An 18,182-nucleotide genomic window follows, 5' to 3' on the forward strand; every position below is an offset into this window, starting at 1 on the left:
CTTTTGGACCTGTGTTGGGGCTTCTAGCACAATACATGTACATAATTGAATCTGTACTTTGCCCAGTGGAGCATTTCATTAAGTTTCACTATGGCACTTGGTATTCCCTTACTAATCACCTACACAGCAAATGCTTATGGAAAAGCAGCCACTAATAGGGTGTGGACGGGGTTGGCATTAATTGTATCAATGGGGTTGTTGCTGAACAAGAGTGTCCGCTACTTAAGGTTAAGATGATAACACAGTAGGGAGGGGGTAGACATTTGGATTTGAAAACATTGATGTGGACTGCTTCTCAGATGACTGAGGGAGGAGAAGCCTATGCAAGTTGTGCAGAAAGATGAAAAGAGTGAAAGTGAGATGAAGCACATGGTGGGTGAGGTGCCACAAGGGTAGTCAATGAGGTAGAGTGGAGATTATAATAAGGCTTTCCGAGTTGGATTGGGGAGATAGATAAGGTGGTGGCTTACTGTGGATAGAATGAATGTTTCACACAGCACCCCAAAGACACAATTCATTGGAAAGGTAATATCCTCAACTTTAAAATCACTGCCCTGCCCTCCTTCCATCACAGCTCCTGCAGCACATCCTATTTCGGCCTGCTCAAGGAAATCTGTGCTACATGCAGATGACTGATCACCATTGCCAACACCAGCGACTACAAAAACACAATAGCCAGGGCCAACAATTAAAGCATAGCCCTCTTCAAAGCCATCAAGCATCAAAACTCTGCCTGCTCCACCCGTACCACACTCTATCTAAATTTCCACCACCATCAGCTCTTTCTTCAGGAGACACCACCGCCATAGCTGACAGCACTCTACACATCCCATCTCGCAAAACCACAAGTACCTGGCCAACTTTCAAGACACTGAATATGGAAGAGCTCCTTGCCACACTGGTGTCCGTCAAGCCCACATCATACATGGACGACATCCTCCCTGCCTCTGTACTCAATACCCTTCTGACTATAGCACTCCTAGGTAAGATCCTTGAGAAGGAAGTAGCCATGCAACTTCTCCAGCACATTGAAGGCATCAACCTCCTTCAGTCCTACCATTCTGGCTTCAGAACCGATACAACACAGAAATGGCTATCATCAAGTTGATCGACAATGCCCTTAAAATTCTTGATTATGTCAATCTTTGCCTCCTGGTTCTCCTTGACCACTTTGCAGCATTCGACACAGTAGTCCCCCAGACACACCACACAACTATCTTTATCACTGCATGAAGATCAGCAAGATAATCTTCAGCTTGTTCAAATCTTACCTTTTTAATCTCTACCACTTCATACAAATTGATTCCTCCAGATCACAAATCTACCTATCACATGTGAAGTCCCACAAGGATCCATCCTCTCCCCCATGATCTTCAATCTTTACATGGAACCGCTCATAGCCCTCCTGGCTCCAACCAACATCCACATCTACCAATACACAGATACTACACAGCACTCACTCTAGATATCCTTTATTGAAGACATCCACAGGCTCAATGCCTGCCTCACATTGATCCAATCATGGATGTCCAGGACGTAGATGAAGCTCAACCCCTTCAAGAGTGAATACCTACTGCTGACCAACAACACTGAACACCCTGACATCCATACCTGCTTCTCTGCTATTAGCCTTGAGGGCTTCACAGCCCAGCTTTCCACCTCTGCCAAATACGTTGGGTTCTACAATTACAGACACTGCTCTTTCAAACAGCACTTAGCAAGGAAGACACAAATGGTTTAATACCAACTTTCTCGCCTGTGGAAAATCAAGCCCTTCATCCCAGGAAACTAATTCAGAACTGCTGTTCAAGCCTTGATCATCTCCCACCTGGAGAGTGGCAATGCCCTTTTGGAAGGCATTGCGGTGACTACCCTGTCACCCCTGATTTGTGTGCTGCATGCTGCATCAGCATTTAAACAATTTTGCAAATTCGACCACATTACCTCAACCCTCACTGAACTGCACTGACTCCCACTGCAAGTACATCCCCAACCTACCTGACTGAGAATCTCAGCCTCTCCTGGGGCCTACGATTCACCAAAAGTAAGGCCATGTGCAGCATTGAACTCTGCTTGTGCAAGAAGGGAAGAACCAGAAGACAGGCTTTCTTTGTCTACACCCGTGGACCCGTGGACCCTGAAACCTCCTCCCCATCAACCCCATTGCTTTTACATTTCAAGAAGGAGCTCAAGACCCACCGCTTCAAGGAGTCTCCTCCTTAACAGTGAAGTCCACACACTCCACTTCCAAACCTGCATGAGACTGGGTGATCTGCTCCCCGCTGTTTCCTCCCTAGTTGTTTGTAGATCCCTTGATGCCAAATTGTCTGCCTGCCCCCTCCCAATTGTTAGCTCTCCACTCCATTGTATCTCTGCTTCCATTGCTGTGTCCTTCTCCCTATGATTTGTGAAGCACTTTGCTGCTTTCCGGACCTACGTCCGTGCTCAACGAATACCGTAATAATAATCAATACAAGTATTGGCTTGGAATACCCCCACAATTCCAAAGTTTTGCAAATCTGTCAAAATGTGGCTTTTTCACCAACACTTGGCCGAGGACATATCCAAATAGATGCACAGACCAACACACAGATCACAGCTCACACTACTGTGCTAATGTTAAAAGACGCCAGCCTAAATGCTGGCTAGCCAAACGCTGTATAGTGCTCTGCTGCTCTTGAGCTAGGTCCGCGCTTCAAAGAATAAAATGAAACATTTGTGAAAAACAATGCCACACACACTAGGTACCAGCACGGCATGACAATAACTGGCAAACCGAAAGCTGGTATGAACAAATTTGGTGCAAAACTGTTCAGTATTTTTGATTTTCCCTGCACTGATTTACCTGATTTTTTACCAATGTACTCTCATTACAGACCTCATCAGGGATGTGAAAATGCACAGTCCCTCTGGGGGAAACTAGTCCCTTATATCACTGTTTTTTCCTATGCAGATTTTGTCACACAACAGTCTGTATGTCTTTCTTTGTTGGTGGAGGCTATTGTTTGATTTGGTTGGGGTAGAGCCTATTGTACCATTCACAAGATACATATCACATATGCAGTGGCGTCGCTAGGGTAGGGCCGAAGGGCCTGGGCCTTTAGACCCCCCTGCCTTGGCTACTCTCTGCACTGTCTGCAGTGCTGCCTGGCATCCGCATGCAAGGCACACAAACAGCCGTAATGCTGCGGCACAACAATGAAAACCAGTTAACTTCATCCTGCAGCCCTCCCATTAGACTTTAGAGAATGAAACTGCTAATTATGGGTCATTGGTGACTTAATGTCTACATTCTGATGGGAGTGGAGGTGCAGTAGGGTGTAGTAGTTGGTGTGCACAAAAGCTTCTCTGCAGGAGTGCTTGTGATGTCACACATTCCCTTTTATAGGTGGCCCACCAATTCTGTCTCTGGCCCCCCTAAATTTGTCTTTGGCCCTCTCTGTGCCCCCCCTAAATTTGATTCCTGGCGACACCACTGCACATATGTACAGTATCAAATACAAAAGCTGACACAAATAACCCATATACTCCAAATACAAGTGCCACACCAGATAAAAAGAACACACTGTACACCGTACACCAAATACACATATCAAATGTGCTCACCTCCTAAACATACCCAGATACAAACCACAAAAATCAAGAGGCAACAGTTTCCCAGTGCAAGCTGCAAAACTCTGGAACGCCATGCCCCTGGAGTTAAGAGCAGAACCGTCCTACTGCACTTTCAGGAAGAAACTAAAAACTTGGTTCTTTGTGCCGAACTGCTAATTCCTCTATGGTCCTCGCTCACATTAACTTATGTAGCACCAATCACTTTATGCAAATCTGTATTGAACCTGTATTGGAACGTCTGTAACTTTTACAACTGTTGTACTGGAATGACTCAATCAATCTAAATGTATCTATAATGTATTGTAAATTCGCATTGTAATGTGACTGATGATATGAAGAAAGCACCCTGATACCCTTGGGCTAGGTGCGCTATATAAATAACTGAATCCATTAATAAAATAAATAAATAAATGCAAAACCAATGGATACCTCAGAAAACATATGCATCAACAATACTTAGCACCAATATCACATAAGCTTTCAGCAGCCCAAAGACCTTAGCAAACGGACACAGAGGGGACCTGGATATAACGGGGCAATACCAGAATATCTGAAGGCAAATATCTTTCCATGACAAACTATGAACACCTTATTCCTGCTCTGCCGTTCATTTACTTGTTCTCAGCAGACCAAACGCTAATGTCCAAGGCTTGTGCATGAATGACAGGGGATACTGACCTCCGGGGAACCCGCATCCCACCCCCACACCTACAATCCATATTTGGACTTGAAATACGCCTAAAGCACAATATGAAATGCAATATCACCATAGTGGCACACATGCAAACATTCTTGAGAATCACTGTCGTGGGTGTAATAGGCATGCAGTGTGGAACAAACTAAGCCCATTGTTGAGACTACAATAGGGCCAACTGGAATTCTGGAAGAAATTGTAAAACATTCTCCCTCTGGCAAGCCTACATGCCAGAGGCAGCGACTGGCATTAGAAACTGTGCCTCGTTGAAAGAGCTCCCCAGGTCACACGCAGTCCCACATGATGCTTTCTCCCTCCTCTTATCCCTAAAGTGGAAGCATGAATATTCTGTAAGTCCCTGGACACATTAAAGGAACACCAGGTATAAGGTGTGAGTACCTTAACGTATTATTGAAATACATGGCAATACCTGGAAATATACGGTTGCATGCTGGTCTCAACTCTCATGCTGGACTTCCTTTGCATCTTGTACTCATGGTGGCCCTGAATCATGCTGTTCCCATCGTCATCTTGTATCCTGGCTTGCAACATGATGTGTTACTACTGACTTCTGCAATCGTATTCGCTCTCCCCTCTTGCTTCTCCACTCTTTTTGATTGCTTACTCTCTGTTCTCTCCTCCTCTCCCTTCTCTTATCTCCTCCCCTCCTCCCCTTACTTTCATCTATGCACTTACTCTATCGGATTTGTCCCTGGACCTAGTATGTTAGCAACCTCGTCTGTCTCCTCCCACCTCCCCTTACTGTAACCCCCACCCCCTATCCAGCACTATCTGAAATGTTGTCAGGCCTAGTATGATAGTCGCTTGTTTTGTTACTCACCTCCCTTTGTGCACCGCTCTCCCTCATCTTTTGTTTTTCTCCGGCTCTACAAGAAATGTCGTCAGGCCTAGTACGGTAGTCACCTGTCTGTTTCCATTTCCTTCCCACTCTCTCCCTCCCTTCCTTATCTATGTCTTAGCACTTGACTATCTGAAAGTTTCGACAGGCCGAGTACGATAGTTAATTTCAAATCCTTACTGTTCATGGCCTGTAAGAATGTCATTGTATTTTCCCTTGTTCCCTTCCCTTGCCTTGAAGCGCTTTGAAACACATTGGGCCTCATTACGACCCTGGCGGAAATCGCGGTGCAAAATGCACCATGGAGCACGGCGGAAAGCTGCCGATAGCGCCATGGGGGTTGGCGGATTTTCCGCCCCATTCCGACCTTGGCGGGGTGGTAAATCCCCATTCCCCATTTTACCCTTCCCCATTCCCATTTTTGCCCCATAGGGTATAATGGGAGTGGGGAAGGCGTTAATTACGCCACCATAAAATACGGTGGCGTAATTAACAACAAGGTCCCGTAGCGCCATGGATTTCTCCGCCCGGAAAAACCAGGCGGAAAACGCTCCATGGCGCTACGGGAACTCGTAGTAGGGCGGACGGGTCCGCCGCGAATACCGCTGGCGTAAACCCACTCCGCCAGGGTCGTAATGAGGCCCATTGTGTTTTTCAGTGCATGCTGCAAGGTAATCCTTAATTCACGCATGCACACCGAATGATTATAATTATGTCATGCCAACATAGAGCACATACATGTATTCCAATACAGTTCGGGAGGGCTGCATTGGTGGCAGTACCTGACTGGTTTGTATATGGCTGGACCCCTTTTGCGATGGCGCAGATGGGCAAAAAAACGTTAGTGTGGAAGGTTGCCCAGAGCAGCGGCAGTGGTTCCGATTCATTCAAAACCTTCCACCCATCACTTTTGTGGTTATAGTTTGTCTCACTATGTGAGAGAGGGTATGCCCAGACGTGGGTCCCTTGGTCGCCGCGCCGTAGGGAACCAAGCTGCACCTCACTGAGGAGACCCAACAAGGCCGAAACATGTCTGAGGTTGCTTGTGTTTCCATGCAGAGAGGACCTGGCCTAGCAGTTTGGGCTGGGCTGCTACCATTGATGGCAGTACCTGACTGATCTGCGTATGGCTGGACCCCTTTTGCAATGGCACAGACCGGCTAAAAAACAGTGGTGTGGAAGGTTGCCCAGAGCAATGCCAGTGCTCCGATTCAATGCAAACCTTCCACCCATCCCTTTTGCGGTTAAAGAAAATAAAATGTACCCATGCTCGTCCTAATCATGACTACACCAGTGTACAGATCAATGCTGATCTTAGTAAACGCATTTCAATCCAGCACGCGCCTTCCACATTATCCGGCCTGATATTAGACATGCCATTTCTATTTGACTTTTCCTTCTGAAGGAGATGGTACACACAAACGTGATTCCTGACGCACTGCCATCCCTGTCCATGTAAAGAGGTAATTATAGGACTTAATGAAAATATGTGATGTGTGTTTAGCTGATTTATAACGCATCCAAGTCTACAAAGCAGCGCCAGGCAGCGATATTGTGTTCTTGTGGCCCCCTGGATCATGAAAACTTCTTTCAGTAATCACGTAACATATTTTATTTCAGAACAAACACTGGTGTAGTGGATTGAAAAAAATGCATCCGAAATCTGGATGTGAAATTTATCTCTCCGTCTAAATTTAGATTCCCAAATGAATGCGCTGATTGAAACATCTATCCAAACACTGCATTAGGCCTCGTGATTATTATTAATACCGTGGTTCTTCAGTGCGCTGCACGATAAAGGTCAATGTGACTAAAGATAACAAATGCAGAATGCATGAAGAACACAGTTATTAATCTAGTTAAATATAATGAACTGTAATAAGGAAGATGAACCTGTCGTTGCTTCGGCATAAATAAATGAGACAAGCTAACAAAGCCCGAAGTCATGCACTCCAAAGACGAAATAGAAAATCGAGGCCTTTGGCCATATATTTTCAATTAAATGTTCCTTACAAAATGTTTCTTCGTGGCATGCTTTTTAGTTTATTTGAAAGATGAGAAAAAACAGTGTAACTCTCACTCAGTGTGCGAGCGAGTTAAAGAGAGCAGTTGCGTGTATGCCCCGGGGGTCTGATGTGAGGGCTGCATTCACGCCCATGGTTACAGGACCCAGAACTATGGGGCATCCATCCCTTAGTTATGAATAAAAAAAGAGCCCGTGCAAAGTGTGTATTGAACCCGTTCACACATGCACTGGTAGACGCGTATCAAGATTTGCCTAATGCAGTTGTCATAGAATTTCACCATACCACTAGGCAATCAATTGCATCGTTTAAAATAAAAGGTAAAGAAATATAGCAGTTACGGAAAAGAACATCTAACAACCCTCCATCTTTTAAACAGTAATACATGTCCCGGTTTTAAAGCGATCATCATTGTGCTATAAACAGAGAGGGTTAAACCAACATTTGGTCAGCCATTGCCAGTCTCCGCCCTCTCTCCAGAACTCTTCCTTTATATGTATGAGCGCTTGCACTCTCTCTCTTGCCCCCTCCACCCCACCCCTCTCTCTCTCTCTCTCTCTCTCTGTCTATCTCTCCCCGCTCTCTCCCACTGTGGTGAGAGTCACATTGTCAGGTGTGTGTTTGCTAGAGATACAACTGCTAATGCTCATAGCAGCACCAGCAGAGTAAAAAGAGTGTCGTGTTTCTTTATCTTTAAAGTATAATGGTGGCAGTGAAAGAGACACCTCATGAGGTGGGGATCAGTTGGGAATTTGGGGACATTGTCCATACAGGGGGTGATCAGGCAGATCCATAAAGACGAGGGTTCTGCTAGGAAGTTTAATGGACCAGTGGACCAAACTGTAGGGTCTACAATAGTGTTTGTTATTTTTTGTGCATAGAGGGAAAAATAAGTGGGTATTGCACAACCACCACTTTAGTGGCTTCTACCTTACTTTAACACCTACAATATACCAACTAGTGGCCAGCATGCATCATAAAACATGTAGATCAATTGTTTTAATCTGTGTAGGACTTTAAGTGACACAATCGTATGTATTTTCAGCGAAATAAACTATTACAAAAAAGGAAATTATTACTGTCGTTTAGTTATTTATGTGATTCAGACGAAAATAAAACTTTAGACATCATCGTAACAAAGGATAAGAAACATCAAATAGAAGCTATCATCCAATCAACAAATAAAGGAATAAAACATTTACATGCATATGCATATTACAATTCATAATACTTGAAAGACAGCCATCCTAAAGTATTTTAGCAGCAACGGTATTTTACAATGTATAAAATGCGTTTGACAGTGAGAAAGATCTGCCAGATAAGTGATTTGAAGTTCTATGATCAGGAGTACGTGTATGCAAACATTTTAAATCGAGTGCTATGAACTGTAGGCATTGGGTAAGTAGGTACTGTGCAGTTTCCAAGACAGAAGAGCCACCACAACCGCTTCAAATCATCTTGTGTTTAGGGCTATTGTTCCAGGCCCCTATTATCATATGTGAGGGCAGGGGATTGAGTCATAGGAGCATTATAAGTCTCACATTTTGTTATGCGGATACAATTGCAGATTGGGAACAGATTTTAGAAAATGGGGCAAGGAACTGACATAATTCCAGCAATGTTTCTTTAACTCCAAATATAGAACGTGAGTGTTCCATTACAAGAGACAGCCTTTCATTTGGATTTCGCACTTCAGTGTTTTCATAGTGAAGTGATCAGTCTGGTGTCCAATCTATCCTTTTATGGAATCCAATAAAGGGTTTCACAAAAGGAATAAGCAATGTGACTTATAATGACTCCTGAAAACCGAATATAGCGTCATTATGGGTCAGCCTCATCCTAATGCAAACAAGGTTATGCCTGATTTCCACTTCAATTTTCAGAGACATCACACCTAATTCTAGATGGATTGCCTGGATAGGAATGCACTACTGTAGGCTTAATGCACATGTTTTGCATTCGGTGACATTAAGCCCTGCTAGTTTTAACCAGAAGCACCTCTCTATGCTGTACATTCCATCGAGAACAACCCTAGTGCAAAAAAACGTTCCTAACGCCTTCCAGTGAAAAACTTGCAGTGTTTAGGGAAACTCTTTATAGATGCCAGTCTAGCAGGGGCTTGTGATGTATCATAATTTTGGATACTAGCTTGTGCACTGGTATTGGTAACCAAAGCACTCAGATAGTTAATATTATTTGCTGTGAGAATTGTGGCACTGCCCAGCGATCAGGTTTCCAGGGCAAGTCGGATGTACTCCTTTCCACCAAAAACCAAGACCTTGGATTCTTCCAAATTAATGAGAAGACAATTGCAATTAGCATATTTAATTCAAGCTGCAATACAGCGTTTCATCCGGCCGGGGTCTGATCGATCCGCAAGTAACACATCGTCAGCGTATCCCAAACAACATAAATACTTGCCAACAACTTTGGGAGGGTAATTGCGAGCTGCTTGAATAGATTCTGGCATGCCTTCAGGTAGAGGTTAAATAATAAAGGGGCTAGAATACAGCCATGTTTCAGCACATGAATGGTGGCGATTGAGTTGGAATTTTCTTCTAGTTTATTCAAGCATATCTTGAGTGAGGTCTCAGAAGACAGTGGTTGAATTAAGTTTAATAGGTCAAGAGGGATGTCCAGTTGTATTAGTTCGCTCCAGAGCAAGTTTCCAGTTATAGGGTCACAAGCTGCTTTGAAGTCTATGAATATTTACAGGGTAATTCATAGAAATTCCCACAAAAGTGGCGCACGCGACTGCCGCACAGCGTGCCCGTGCGAATGTCTGCGCCAGCCGCGTGCGCTAAAATCGATTTCCGCGCACAGCGTATTCATGGATTTTCGCATTCAAAACCAGCCGTGGTGCAGCGTGGCGCAGCGACCCTGCAGCAGCGCCTGTTACGCCCCCAAGAACGCCCTTGCGCAAGGAAAAGCCTTCAAAATCCCCAAATAATCGCAAAGGGCTGCGCTAACCCTGGACCAGTTTACAGGGCTGGCAAACAGCAAACGCCAAGCGGGGAACGTGTATTTCAGTGGTTCGCGGGAAGTTCCACACGCGATTGTCCTGTGTACGTATGCATTAGGGGTGCACGGGAAGTATCACACGCAAAATCAGCAGGGTACGTGTATTTCAGGGGTGCGCGGGAAGTATCATACGTGATTCCAGCAGGGTACGTGTATTTCAGGGGTGCGCCGGAAGTTCCACACGCGATTCCATCAGGGTACGTGTATTTCAGGGGTGCGCAGGAAGTTCCACACACGATTGGCCCCGTGCGAGCAGGATACGTGTATTTCAGGGGTGCGCGGGAAGTTCCACACGTGATTTCAGCAGGGTACGTGTATTTCAGGGGTGCGCGGGAAGTTCCACACGTGATTCCTGCTAGGCGGACACCTGTGCAGTTCCCTCTGGGACCACTGCAAAAGATTTAGGCGTTTGGCGGTGAACCCACTTGGTAGCAGTCTGCACCACACAGATTCACTTGGTAGCTGTGGCTGAGCAGTCAGACTTCCCTCAAGAAGAGTTGAGCAGTATGTGGAGTATACAAAATAGGGCAATTCTTCCCAGCAAGACAAGCAAACACGTAACAAGGCTTAGTGTAAAGATATTAAGGTATTTATTTATAACAAAACATCTATGGAAAACACTATGTCACTTTCACGGCAAACAAATCAAACACAATTACTCTACGAAGAAGAAATGATCAATCCCCCTAGCAATATTTCGACAAGTCTAGGTTCTACCGGCACCACTTATTTTCAGACAGAGGTGTATACCTCAACCTAGATGGCACTCTAATATCAGTTAGGACGGGAGAGAAAAAGATAGGCAGGTTACGAAATCAACACAGTTCAATACTTCACGGGAAAAATGTACGGTAAGAAGGCAGCACCACAATAGATCATAAAGTTCAGAGGCCAGGCCCATTCGGAGAGAGGCAAGGCGATATGTCCCAGAAAGTCTCTAGTGGAGATGCATTCAAGTCTTTGTAGCAAATTGTTATCGGCAGATTGAACAGGTTCAGAACAATAAATGAGAAAAGCTTGGAGCCGACCCAACGGAAAGGAGAGGATTAAGACACCTCACTCGAACCGATCGAAAGGGAAGCCAGGCGGACACGGTAACTTGTTGTGGAAGGCAGCTCCGGCGGAGGCAGTTGTTCCTGGTGGTGGATGCACGTCGGGTCTTTGCCAAGAGTAGAGAGGTTCTCGTCGTCGAAGAAAAGTGAAGTCCGGTGCACCACCAGGGAAGAGACCAGCCGCGGAGTGCTCCATCACAAGGCATCACCGTTTGGTCACGGTACAGGGGTAGTAGCTATCCGGTTGCCGAGGTGCGCTGCACGGGCAATTCGACCACTGCGTCCTGAGGCGAATAAAAAGCAAAGGGGAATGGTTGTTCCCACCAGTCAGGGGAAGAGACACTCCGGCAGGGAGATCTCCTCTGTCGTCGGGAAGCGGTGAGTCAGCTCAGCAGGGCTCCACCGGAGGTGTCGTCGTTGCAGGTCGGCTCAGCGTTACCCTCATCGGATTCTTAGGTCCTGTGGCGACTTCTCAAGATCCAGTCCCAAAAGCCCTGCTTTTATGCAGAAAACCCCCATTCATTCAGCCTAGCTGTCAATCAACACATGCTAAGTGGTGAGCGGGAAGGCTCACCACTTGGGCCAATCACTCCAGAGTGCGACCGAAGTTGGCAAGGCAACTCGGTCCAGGGTGCCTAAACCCCCTCCCACACCCCTGTGGTAACCCAGACAGAATGGCACCACTTTGGAGGGCCTCTGTATAGAGCCCGCCAAAAGTGGAACAAAGGGCTCAACCTTTGGTTTAGGAGTTACAGAGACGAACACAGACGCCATTTTAAAAACCGAGTTCTGGCAGAAAATACCATCGAATAAACTTATTTACGATAAGTAGACCGGGGGTATGTTAGAGATTAACGATAGAAAGTATCAATCTCCAACAATGGGACGAATCCCATAGGGCTAGGTTCGGGGTCGAACATAACAAGTAGCTTCCACTGCCACCAGCCAAAACTCCACGAGGGGGGACGGGACAGTGCCCCCTCGAGTAACAGATCCAGGAGTAATCGAATTACCCCTACTAGTACGTCCACAATAAGATGGTTTGTACTAGTTATGTTAGTAAATTTAGGTCTAGTAAAGCCAATGGTGACTTTACATGCCCGGGGAGACAGTAGTCAGTCTGGAGTCTATGGTGGAGGTCCGCTAGGACGCCCCAGTGTTACGGCACGTAGGTTGCGGTGTAACACACATAGAAAAACATATGAGACCCTATGGAGTAAAAGACCCCATAGCCCATCGAACACATTGACATTCAAAGGAATTACACACATACATGTCCAAGAGTGGGAGGAAAAGAGTCTCACTCTTGGCAGGATGGAAAAAAAGCAAACTCCAGAAATCCAGCAAAGCTGCTGGGGGACTCACTAGGTTAGGAAATTCAGCCTAAACAGAGAATTCTCCCTAACAATTCCATCAGGGTATGTGTATTTCAGGGGTGCGCGGGAAGTTCCACACGGAATTGGCCCCGTGCGAGCAAGGTACGTGTATTCCAGGGGTGCGTGGGAAGTTCCACACATGATTTCAGCAGGGTACGTGTATTTCAGGGGTGCATGGGAAGTTCCACATGCGATTTCAGCAGGGTACGTATATTTCAGGGCTGTGCGGGAAGTTCCACACGCGATTGGCCCCGTGCCAGCAGAGTACGTGTATTCCAGGGGTGCATGGGAAGTTCCACACGCGATTTCAGCAGGGTACGTGTATTTCAGGGATGCGCGGGAAGTTCCACACGCGATTTCAGCAGAAAACGTGTATTTCAGGGGTTCTGGGGAGTACTACACATGAATTGGCCGTGTGAGTCCTTCCAGGTGTTCGCTCTACAACCTCCACAGCTCCTGCAGGCAGCCCACAACACGGGGGACTACCCTGCACCCCTGCTCATGTCCCGCAGGCAGCCCATCCACCATGGGCATGCCCCCCAGCCAACCCACATGTCACCTTGCACTACTGATCAACAATGCATGTCTCCCAGCACCCCCACCCCCCAGCAGTCAGGGGCACCCTCCACCAGGCCCCCACTCCTGTCTCCCTGCACCCCCACCCCCCAGCAGTCAGGGGCACCCTCCACCAGGCCCCCACTCCTGTCTCCCTGCACCCCCTACCCCCCAGCAGTCAGGGGCACCCTCCACCAGGCTCCCACTCCTGTCTCCGAGCACCCACACCCCCCAGCCACCAGGGGCAGCCTCCACCAGGCCCGCACTCATGTCTCCCAGCACCCCCACCCCCCAGCAGTCAGGGGCACCCTCCACCAGGCCCCCACTCCTGTCTCCCTGCACCCCCACCCCCCAGCAGTGCAGGGGCAGACTCCACCAGGCCCCCACTCATGTCCCCTATTACCCCCACCCTCCAGCAGTGCAGGGGCAGCCTCCACCAGGCCCCCACCCATGTCTCCCACCACCCCCACCACCCAGCCACCAGGGGCAGCCTCCACCAGGCCCCCACCCATGTCTCCCACCGCCCCCACCCCCCAGCCACCAGGGGCAGCCTCCACCAGGCCCCCACTCCTGTCTCCCTGCACCCCCACCCCCCAGCAGTGCAGGGGCCGCCTCCACCAGGCCCCCACTCATGTCCCCTATTACCCCCACCCCACAGCAGTGCAGGGGCAGCCTCCACCAGGCCCCCACTCCTGTCTCCCTGCACCCTCTACCGCCCAGCAGTGCAGGGGCAGCCTCCACCAGGCCCCCACTCATGTCTCCCTGCACCCCCTACCCCCCAGCAGTCAGGGGCACCCTCCACCAGGCTCCCACTCCTGTCTCCCTGCACCCCCACCCCCCAGCAGTGCAGGGGAAGCCTCCACCAGGCCCCCACTTATGTCTCCCTGCACCCCCTACCCCCCAGCAGTCAGGGGCACCCTCCACCAGGCTCCCACTCCTGTCTCCCACCACACCCACCCTCCAGCAGTGCAGGGGCAGCATCCACCAGGCCCCCACCCATGTCTCCCACCACCCCCACCCCCCAGCCACCAGGGGCAGCCTCCACCAGGCCCCCACTCATGTCTCCCACCACCCCCACCCCCCAGCAGTGCAGGGGCAGCTTCCACCAGGGCCCCACCCATGTCTACCACCACCCCCACCACCCAGCAGTGCAGGGGCAGCCTCCACCAGGCCCCCACTCATGTCTCCCATCACCCCCACCCCCCAGCAGGGCAGGGGCAGCCTCCACCAGGCCCCCACTCATGTCTACCACCACCCCCACCCCCCAGCAGTGCAGGGGCAGCCTCCACCAGGCCCCCACTCATGTCTCCCTGCACCCCCACCCCCAGCAGTCAGGGGCACCCTCCACCAGGCTCCCACTCCTGTCTCCCACCACCCCCACCCCCCAACAGTGCAGGGGCAGCCTCCACCAGGCCCCCACCCATGTCTCCCACCACCCCCACCCCCCAGCCACCAGGGGCAGCCTCCACCAGGCCCCCACCCATGTCTCCCACCACCCCCACCCCCCAGCCACCAGGGGCACCCTCCACCAGGCTCCCACTCCTGTCTCCCAGCACCCCCACCACCCAGCCACCAGGGGCAGCCTCCACCAGGCCCCCACTCATGTCCAACTCATGTTCCCCTGCACCCCCACCCCCCAGCACTGTGGGGCACCTGCCAGCAAGCCCCCACTCTGTCCAACTCATGTTCCCCTGCACCCCCACACCCCAGCACTGTGGGGCACCTGCCAGCAGGCCCCCACTCATGTCCAACTCATGTTCCCCTGCACCCCCAACCCCCAGCACTGTGGGGCACCTGCCAGCAGGCCCCCACTCATGTCCAACTCATGTTCCCCTGCACCCCCACCCCCCAGCACTGTGGGGCACCTGCCAGCAGGCCTCCTCTCATGTCCAACTCATGTTCCCCTGCACCCCCACCCCCCAGCACTGTGGGTCACCTGCCAGCAGGCCCACACTCATGTCCAACTCATGTTTCCCTGCACTCCCACCCCTCAGCACTGTGGGGCACCTGCCAGCAGGCCCCTACTCATGTCCAACTCATGTTCCCCAGCCAACATGTCATCACAATCTAGATCCCTGGTCCCTATGGTCAGCCTCCAAATGCAAAACACCCACCCGAGTATTGCATCCACCCACTCAGAAATGGCAATAACATGATAGAACAGCAATTGCAAGTTTGGAAACGAACACATGTCCCTCACATACACCCAATGGGTGTCAGTGAATCTCAAAACCCATATCATGATATGCATGAAACCAATGAGATGATACCACACATTGAAGTTTGATCAAAAAATATGTATTAAAGGAAACATGAATTGAATCAAAAATAAACTAACAGAAATGGGAATGTAAAAAAAGTAAAAAGAAGCATGTCCGTGAAAAAATGCAAAACCAAAAATCAGAATCCAAAGGAATGGTGTCCAAAGTCACAGTCCACAAAAGAAAATCCAATGGGAAATTATAATTGAAAGCCATTGCTCCATGGGTAAATTATAAAAAGAAAAGAAAATCCAACAGTGAACTATGTACAGGTGAACAAGCCAGGGTCCATGATCCCAACAAAAGAAATGAAACCTATCTAACAACACTATCTAATAAAAAATAAATATATACAAAAATGTGGCCCATTGTCCAAAAGGTCCAAAGAAAATGCAAAAACAAAGGAAACCTAACACTAACTACATAACTATTTACATGGGCAGCGGGCTAGTCCAACGGCTCACTGGATGTTGTCATGGGCCAGGGCATCATCGAACTCCTGTTCAATGGCTTCGAGGCGGGCATGTTCCCTGGCCCGAGGTCTCGCAGGGATAAAGCAGTGTCCAGCTCCAACTCCCTGCGAAGACCCTCGAGGCACTCAGCCCGCCTCAGCGCCCTCCGCATGGAGTTCTCCGCCCTGACCATTGTGAGCCGTTCCTCCTCTGCCCGCTGCCGCTCCGCACCTATCTGCTGGCCCAACCGCTCCCACACGGAAGCCACTCCCATTCCAGGGTTCTCCTGCCCTCCGGCCGATGCCTGCACCCCTGATGTTGATGGCCCGAGCCATGATGCCTCCCACGTCGAGCCTGCTGCTGCCTCCGACGCAACTGCCTGTGCCAGCATGACGGCTTCCAGGCTGATGGAATCCACTGACGCTGTCGTGCACGTGCCCTGCCCGATGATGCCGTCACATCCTCCATCTGCTGGGCTCCAGTTGCTGATGTGTCCACCCCTGCTGGACCTCCGACTCCCGACTGTGGCAGGAATGGGATCCCCACCGAGCCTGCTGCATTGGTCGGGGCAGGTCCACAGGGGGCCCTGGTGGCATCTGGGCCGGAAGACGGCATAGAGAACGACTGGTGCATAGTCTCCACAGAGGAGGAGAGGGTCGCCAGATTGGCCGTCACATGTAGGAAACCCCCGACCATGGCCGATCCCAACTGGGCCACATCGGCACGGTGCTCTCCGTTATGACGTGCATGCTCCTCCCGGGAATCACGCACCTCATCACGAATTGCACCTGTGCGCAATGCGACACCAATCAGGACCTTCTCCATACGGCCAGGGGTCCCCTCGTCCGCAGGTGGAGGGGAGTCAGATGACATGGACATCCCCCCTACCTGCGGACGAGCCTGGGATGGGGCATACCTGCTGGTGCATGGTGGTGCGGTCACAGTGTCGGGGACAGAGACATGCACAGGCCGCTCCACGGCGACCTGTGCTGCTTCCTGCCCCTGGACTGCAACACTTGCACCAGCAGGGATGCCCCCACCAGGCCCCATGTGCGCCTCAGTAGCGGCCTCCTCTTCCTCTGTGGAAACCACCAACCTGGATGGCTCCACCCCGTCTTCCGCCGTTGCAAGCCCCTGTTGGGGCTCACCCACCCCTTCCGCTGCAGCCGTGGGGGCATCCCCGCTGCTTTCCTCCACAGAGCCGTCTCCGCCCTCTTCTTCACGTGGCGCTGTGTAGAGGGAGACATAGAACACAAGCATCAGGGTACTGTACAATGGTCCCCTAGACAGGAAGCAATAGCAGATGAGTGGCACTGTCAAAGATCACTTCCATCATGTCCCTCCACAACACATGGCTCAGTGCAGGTAAAACACATGCGGTAACAGGCATGGCTCATGCTATGGACATTAGCATACATATCCAAGTGATTATTGAAACATACACTGTTGTTTTGGAACTCACATGCATCATGGGCCATGCCTATCACATGCACACACTTCACCCTAGTTTCATCCATCTGGCCTCGTACACCACAGACACAGTGGATACAAGGATGACAAGGCTGCATCAGTGAACCTGAACATTGCAACAGACATGTGTCATGCAATCCTGGCATTCACAAGTCACAGACACGCAGGTCAGACACACAGACATGGACAGCATACATGTACATGGCATCAGCACCCATCCCTCACCCATGTCCAGGAACAGAGACTGGCATGCTTTCATGTGGCCATTCCGCATAGGGCAACCCATGTTGCATTTGAACACATGCACCAACCGTGTGGTTCACACATTACTGGTCTCACATGCATGACGTCCCTGCACACACACATGCATACATGGCCTATGTCACACATACAGGCAAGTATCAGACAACCAGCACACTGCGACATGCCCTGTCTCACACAGCAATGCTTGGCCACTTACCGCTCAACTCCAGACGGGTCTGCCTCTCAAGGATCTGGGCGTGGAGCGCTGGGCCTAGGCGTTCCAGGACCCTCATCTGGATGGTACTCATGCGGCCCCGGCCCCCCTCCACGAGGCGCCGGGCCTTCAAGAGGGTCCTGGACCTGCAGTCATCCCAGCGCTTCTTGACTTGTTGGTAGTCGCGAACTGCCACCCCCTCCGCGTAGATGGCAGTCACGATGTCCGTCCAGATCCGAGTCCGTCCTTCCTTGTTGGCGCGCTTACTTCCGAAGAGGGCATCATACTGCCCCAGGACTTGCTCCACCAGGACACCAACTTCGGTGGCAGTGAAGCTGGTGCCCCT

This window comes from Ambystoma mexicanum, chromosome 12 (assembly GCF_040938575.1).
Source record: "Ambystoma mexicanum isolate Mex_15411 chromosome 12, UKY_AmexF1_1, whole genome shotgun sequence".
Classification (NCBI taxonomy): Eukaryota; Metazoa; Chordata; class Amphibia; order Caudata; family Ambystomatidae; genus Ambystoma; species Ambystoma mexicanum.